This window comes from Haemaphysalis longicornis, unplaced genomic scaffold (genome assembly GCF_048455015.1).
Source record: "Haemaphysalis longicornis isolate Haplotype H1 unplaced genomic scaffold, Haemaphysalis longicornis Haplotype H1 scaffold_10, whole genome shotgun sequence".
In the NCBI taxonomy this organism is placed as follows: Eukaryota; Metazoa; Arthropoda; class Arachnida; order Ixodida; family Ixodidae; genus Haemaphysalis; species Haemaphysalis longicornis.
Window position 1 is genome coordinate 134,870,689 of NW_027526204.1, and position 7,863 is coordinate 134,878,551.

The window sequence follows — 7,863 nt, forward strand, 5'->3', positions numbered from 1 at the left end:
GTTTTTAAAGTTGACATTAGCAATTGGGTTGAAGTGATGAACATCACACAGCCTTTTTATTCGTATCTATGTATTTCTTTGCACCCAGTTTGGCAACACAACTGAGCTCTTCGTTTTCGTACAAAAGTGAAATTTGGCTGTCACTTTTACACCCATCACCATTTCCGCGCTGTCGTGTGGTGCTATATATTGAGCACGTAGTTTATGCCGTTTCTCTGTTGCGTGATGCGGTGGGAGGAGGAGGGAGGAATGCCTTTAATGATGAGGAGAAGTCAACCTGACAGCGAGCTTGGCTTGCTAGTCCACATGAACATGAGGTGTGCGAAAGTGAAGGGAAACGAAGACACAAAAACTCATACAGACACTACAAAACACAAATAAGCACACACAAACTGACAGACGCAGGATCGCGCACACAGCACACGCACAGTTATATAGGTAATGACAGCGAAACGCTTCGCCGGATAATAGAAAACGGAACGAATAGAAACGAATAGAAACGGAGAGAAAACACAAGAGGAAAGGTGCAAGTGGTTCAGATAAATAGCGATCATAAAAGTTCCCTCAGCTTTCTCGCAATTCTCAAACTTACTAAACGAACTAGTCTAAATCGGTATAAATGGGAATCACTAAGCTCACATGCCGAATTGTTTCGGTGTCTACGCTTGTGTCGCGCGGCGGTGTAGCCCCGAGCTAGCACATCAGGATGGCTAGGTTCCGCTGTCTCACCCTTCGAAAGGCGCTCCTCTCCGTTTTCTTTCTGCCAACACACGGCCGGGCTAGGGCGGCGGCGTCCACCGCTCTAGCCCGGCCGTGGCCGACGCCGCTGCGTTCGGGACGCCGCCCTCGCGAATTATAAGTAACGGCTGGCAGAATCTCTGGTTTCACTCTTTGTAGAGCCACGTGTGTGAATCCAAGTGACGTTGCATGGGCAATTGTTGTGGGTGTCGTTTAAAGCTTTGCTTTCCAGCCACCTTCACAGCGTGGATTGGAGCCATTTTTTTTTTCATTAGCGCGCGATTGGTTTCGCTTGCAGCCAGTGAAACTCTGGTTGAAACTGGTGTCGTCGGCTGCAAACGTTCGCAACCGACGACATAGTGGCGATGGTGATGAAAATAATCAAATAAATAAACATATACAAATACAAATACTGCGTGATTTCCTTTATTTCAACACCCGCCTTTCCATCGCATATGCGCCAGCGTCATAGATCACCGTGTGGTGTTAACGGCAGTCTGAAATTAAAATGTGTTTACTTTCTTGGAGTTAGCTTAATTGCGTCTTTGTTTTAGAAGACGGATCAAGTATGTTTACACCCTTTGTGCAAAATGCCGGATAGCTTTCCAGTGGCTTTCGTAATCTATAAGCGCCAAATTAAACGGCATTTCGTCGGGGCTTGACGTGCACGCACGTCAAGGCCCGTAAGCGAGCTGCGGCGTAAGCATGTTGCTTTACGTAAGCGAACTGCGGCGCATATATGCGCCGCAGTTCGCTTACGTAAAGCAACATGGCGAACTCACGAAAATTCACCAAGTCGAGAATAGGGCCCTTGATCAAAACACAAATTCTCCCAGTTCAGTTAAGCATGTAGTGTACGCAGTGTTCGGCTCGTTGCAAAACGAAGCACATTATACATTCGCTTCTGAATGAAATTATCCACTTACGTGAAGGCTTTCGGAGCCTTCGCCGTATAAACGCACGGGTCATCATCATGCTGAGCATAAACACATTTTTCGTGCTTCATGTCACTGTACAGTCTTTGTTAAAATTTTCTAAGCCACGCCGAAAGTGCACGTGCTTCAAAAAATTGAACGTACAAGCTTACGTCTCGACCGAGGCTGAAACATTTTATGCCGAAAAGCTAGAGAAAAGAACGTTTTTTTCATACTGTAATAAAATAATTTTGTCACAGTTAAAGGCTAAGCGTATTCTTTGAATTCTTTGCGGACCAGAAAGCTTAGGTTTGGCCTAGAAAAATTTGACAAAGACTGTACGTGTTCCGTAATGTCTAATACGTAATCTCGCTCGGCATTCGTACGCCGCCATTTCCTTGATAAACAGCCGTTTCGCAATCAACGATTGCGATTCCGCAGTGAGCATTGAAAGCTTTCGAATGCATTTCTCTTTTTCCCTGCTCCGCGAGTGTAATAAAAAAGGTAATCTGTGGGCGTCGTTTTTAGTTTTAGATGCACCCGCTTGCTAGACCGGGAATATTTCGCAATAATTCTGAATGCCCGTGGAACATTAAACGTAGGAAACGAGGGCAATTTGACCTCGGCAAATTTTAGGAGCCGGCGGTATTGAATGACACGAAGACATTCAGCTATTTCTGTAGCATTGTGCCCATAGACACACGCGCATACGATGTTTGATAAAATAAAAATTAATGTGCTTAAACATAAAACCCCCTGCATATTGTGTGCGCCCTTGCCTTGCACAACGCGACATCGTGTAATTACCTGCTCTGTATACTATATATGATTTTGTTCATCTAGTAATTAGATTTAATGAACGAGCGAATGACTTCTATACGGAGAGTAGTCTAAAAAAATGACACCACCTTCCCGCGAAGGAACCCTGAGTTGATGCGAAGCATCTCGGAGGTTCCGAAGCGTTCACGAGATTGGGTATCCAAATAACGGAAAATGACGGAACTCCGGACGGCGCAGCCTGACTCAACCGAAGCAGCAACTGAGGGAGCGGCGCGCGGACCGGGTTTATTATATAGAGCAGATGGAGTGGAGAGGAGGAGATAAGAGAGGAGACGCGCATGCGCGCTTATCGCGCAGCTGCGGCGATGAGTAGCGTGGTTGCGAAATATCTTATTTTCAGATAAGTACTAGGTGTAAATAGCGTTTCGCCCTGTCTTTCACGTCCAGTCACTTTGCGCACTTTTTGAATAACTCGCAGATTTTGTGCCAACTCGCCGAACTGTCCGTTCTAACCCAACTGACTAGCTTCATCAGTCTTCCAATCAATCAATCAATCAATCAATCAATCAATCAATCAATCAATCAATCAATCAATCAATCAATCAATCAATCAATCAATCAATCAATCAATCAATCGCTGAGACTCGCAGCTCCTGTTTTTTTCTGTGCCATGCAGTGAGGACGTGCGCATCACCAACGGTCTCTCTCTCTCTCTCTGGCATCAATGACACTGACTCCGGCTCCAAGAGCATGTATTCAGTGGCTGGTGTCACGTACCAAAAATTACCTTCATTGAGGCTTCCTGGGTTCCTTCTGTCAAATGGCATGCCATTTGCAGCGAACGGCTTATCGGCAGCATGTGATGCTTATCAGTCACCGCTATTCTCCCTTCTTCTGCATAGTCCTAATTAACACCAGAGAGCAGCGATAAGGAAATGCGGCAAGGTCGAATAATGACATAAACAGTTCTTTGCCAGCGCTTGTGTGCGTCGCATTTTTCTTCTCTGTCCTATTTTTTTTCTTTGCGTTGTTTTGTCAGAGATAAAGGGCCCGTCGCGCGATAAGGAGTACATGAGCAATAACTTCCATGTACTCCGCGCTTGTCTATACATGGCAGGTGCAATGTTTACCCCGGGGGCGGATTATTCATGGTTCAAAGGGTTCGAATGAACCGGGTTTCTTGGCTTAGGGGCCCCCAGGGCTGGAAAAAATGCAGACTTCGTGGTTTGGTTTGACAAAGTTAAAGCCTCTTAGTGATCCTGATTGAAACAGAGACTTTTAATTCCAATAATGAATGCTTCGAAAGGGCTGTTTGTTGCGTGATGTGCACAATCCTGAAGTCATCTCACAGTTCTTCAGTGTGAAGTGATAACGTTGCTCTCGTCCAGAACCATGCATCGCGTAGAGCGACGGGGCTGGTCCAACTTACAGCGAGCAGCCGGGCTGGGATTTCAGCAACTATACGGTCCAGCAGTTCCGGAACGCGCAATGCGAAGTCGCATGGAGAGCTGTTTCATTTTGAAATCTCCTTTTAATGCGCTGAAAAGCAAAGCAACCGGAAATTAGCTGACAGAGAGGTTTCTATGCCATATTATGCTTTCATGACAGTGTAAACAGCGCCCAATAAAATGTTTATATGGTTAGCTAGGAACTCAGATTATGAAAGGACTCCGAGGGTATGATGGTTTGATTCTGCGCTCCTAGCGTTGTCGTCTTCTCTTAATTCCTGCAGGCCTTCGGCGGACCCTCACCACAGTTGCTTGAGCGTGGGGGTTCCCACTATAGCTCGAGAACGAGTGCGATGGTGACGAAATACCGTGGCACTTACAGTTCTTCTAATTCTAAGCGAGAAGTACTTAGTTTGAATCTTCAACCGATTTCTTTGCCCCTTATAGACACTGTACGAGTAGATTAATTGCGCGATCCCCTGCATACCGCTCGCAACCACGGACCGCACAGGTGAACATCGCTCTGTAAGAAAATACAGAAACTAGAAGAGGGTCCGCTGCGACGAGCAAATCACGCAGTGGCGTCTTGTGCTGGCGATAAGTATAGCTTTCGCCGTGCACGAAGGAGGGAGGTGAAAGCACCCGGTGCGGTGGCTCAGTGACTGAGGCGTTGTGCTTGCTGAGCCCAAGGACGCGGGTTTGATTCCCGGCCGCGTCGGCGTCCGCTTTTCTGATGGAGGTGATCAAAAGCAAAAACGCCCGCGTGTACGGTATTTCGGCGCACGTTAAAGATGCCCGAATAGTGGAAATTAATCCGGAGTTCTCCGTTACAGCGCGCTTCACAGCCCAGGTGTAGCTTCGGCGCGTTGAACCCGCGAAATTTGAATGTTCTTTAGAGTTGGCATCGTCAATCGGTAGCGTTGCAGGACCCCTTTAGGTAATCCACTGCCGAAAGTTGCACGTTCCAACAGTGTAGTCATGTATCGACCAGGCGGCGACATTCAGTCATACGCGAACTGTCGGTTTACGAGTTGTTGCGCGCGAAAAAAAAGGGGTGTGGTGTATATAACACACGGATGATCTGGCGGACGGACTTGCTGCTCGCAGTATGTGACGCTACAGAAATGTTACCGCATTCAAAAACAAAAGCGAATGAGATCAGATCGTGGGCGCTCGTTTGTGGTCCCGGGAGTTTTTCGGCGGCAACAGAACGGCCACTGCGGCGCGGCGAAGGACGAAAAGGGACACCTATTAGGACTATAGGCAGCGCGGCAATGGTGGTACGTGACCCCTGCGCTCGGAACGCCCACCGGGCGCCCATTGCCCTTCCAGAGGGCGCGCTCGGCAAGGGCGCCGTTCCACGCGCTGGGAAGCTGCAGCGACAAGAATGGGCCTCGATGATTATGGGCCGATTCAGAGGGAGGAACGTCGGCGCACTCGCATACAATGCGCATTGCCGCAACACCGCTCCGATGACCGTACACACGCTTCCGTGTACGCGCGCGGCACCAAACAGAGACGCGTTTGTGGCGGCGTATACGGAACGCTTAGACGCCGTTGGGGGAAGGTCAGTGGCGCGCAGGAGGAGCGAAATAATAATAATTATACAGGGCTGAGAGGAATTACAATAGCTATAGTAATGACGATGATCATTGTGAGTATTTGACATTAGCGTTTTGTGTTTGACATCTGCGCTCGGCAGCTCATGGGCCGCACTCTAAGACAGTCCGTGGGTGAGCTTCATCGCAATGCACTCTTACTACCAACCGCCAACAAAGCGAATTGCGGGAATGAAAGCAACGCGAATACAATATGACTCGAAAGTGGGATCTGCGCTGCGGCCCTGCGCAAGGCAGAACGTCATGCTTGCTTTCGTCTTCCGATCAAATCATGTGCCATGTATCGTCGTTTGGCGAGATTTCATAGTTGCGGCTGCATAGATTGGTCGATCTAGTAAATCGTGGTGAACCTGGACCACGGCAGTGCGTGCTACCGGTGACGGAAAAACGGCGACAGACACTCGCGACAACAGCCACACGCCGATAGAAAAAGCCTCTTTCTGGAAGCAAGATGGCTAAAACGCAAAAATTTCTCTGGTGCAAATGCAAAGTCCACAATCGAATCAGCCAAAGTCTAAAATCAACGACAACGCTGAGCTAAGCGAATGGGATGCTATTTTATATGTGATGTGATACGTAATATGCGATGTGAATGTGATGTTATATTTTCTATCCATTAAGTTTGTGATTGGGTCATCTTAATGTGCTGATTCGTTTAGCACAGTTTCATTTTCGTTGATTTGTATGTTGGTTGATTCGATTGCGGACTTTGGATTTGTATCGGAGAAAGCTTCGTGTTTCATCATCATAACCACACCACCACGACCACCACTGTCACTATCATCATCATCATCATCATCATCATCACCACCACCACCACCATCGTCATCATCATCATCATCATCATCACGTGCATTCGCATTGTGTAAAGTTGGCTTTACTGGAGTGCGTTTTTTTTCGACGCCGCCACATAAGAGGCATTGAAAACGTCGCATTAGTAAGCTATTTAGAGCTGTTACTGTAAAGAGAAAAGCTCATGGTTGGAAGACACAGAGTTCCAATATACGGCAGAGTCTGGCAAAGCTGCAGGCACCTCACATGGTGAGACCCAAGAGAGTGCGCTGCTATTCCGCTGCGTGGCTTTGGCCCCTGCGAAGGCCGGCCTCGAGTGTTTCCCTGTATATACAACGCACGGGGCGCGTGCTGCTACGACGAACGCGGCGATATAGAAAGGGGCGCCGACGCAGACCTGGCTGTCCACGCATCTGTTGTGTTTGCACAGGAAGATAACCGCTGCTGGCTCTCTCCGACCGGTGTCACTATCAGCGTTCTCGTAACTCCTGCCAACCGTTTGTACGACCTTGGCGGCCCATTGGCGAAAGGTTGTTGTTACGTGGGCTACACATTTGGGCACAAACACGCAATTCGGCGGGTCTGAGCACAACAATAACAATACGGGTAGTTTATTTTAGCGGACTGCCAAGTTTTCCAAAGATAAGAGGACAACACGGATGCCGTTTATGCGGGTAAAGCATACTGACACCGGGAAAATTATTTGAAGAGCAAGTCAGCAACGTCCCGATGGTTAAATACATAGGATTAAATAATTAACTGATGGAGTGCTGAGCTTTGGGCACACGACTATGTTGGAAAAATGAAGGAAGGTGGTAAATAAACCTAGTGTGTTACAAAATAAGTGTCATAAACCATTCCACTTTGTGAAGTTGGAATGAATGAATGCATGAATGAATGAATGAATGAATAAATGAATGAATGAATGAATGAATGAATGAATGAATGAATGAATGAATGAATGAATGAATGAATGAATGAATGAATGAATGAATGAATGCTTATTAGCTCACGACATGGAGCTGACAGAGAATTGAAGTGAAAGACATAAGCAAATTTTATCTCTTGAGCGTTGACGGCGGTTGTTCATAAAGGAAGACATATACATTGACAAACAGCTACAAGGTTCCCAAAGGCCTGTACCCGACATCGCGGAACCCACTTTTTCAAGTTCTATCATCATCACCAGTCTATCTACGCCCACTGCAGGGCAAAGGCCTCTCCCAATAATCTCCAATTACCCCGGTCCTGTGCTAACTGCGACCACTTTATCCCCGCAAAATCCTTGATCCCATCTGCCCATCTAACTTTCTGCCGCCCTCTGCCACGCTTGCCTTCTCTAGGGATCCACTCTGTTACCCTTAATGACCAACGGTTATTTCGCCTTCGCATTACATGCCCTGCCCACGCCCATTTCTTCTTCTTAATTTCTACTAGTATGTCCTTAACACGCGTTTGTTCCCTGATCTACTCCGCTCTCTTCTTGTCCCTTAATGTTACACCTATTATCTTCCCTTCCATTGCTCGCTGACCCGCCGCGGTGGCTCAGTGGCTAAGGCGTTGCGCTGCTGA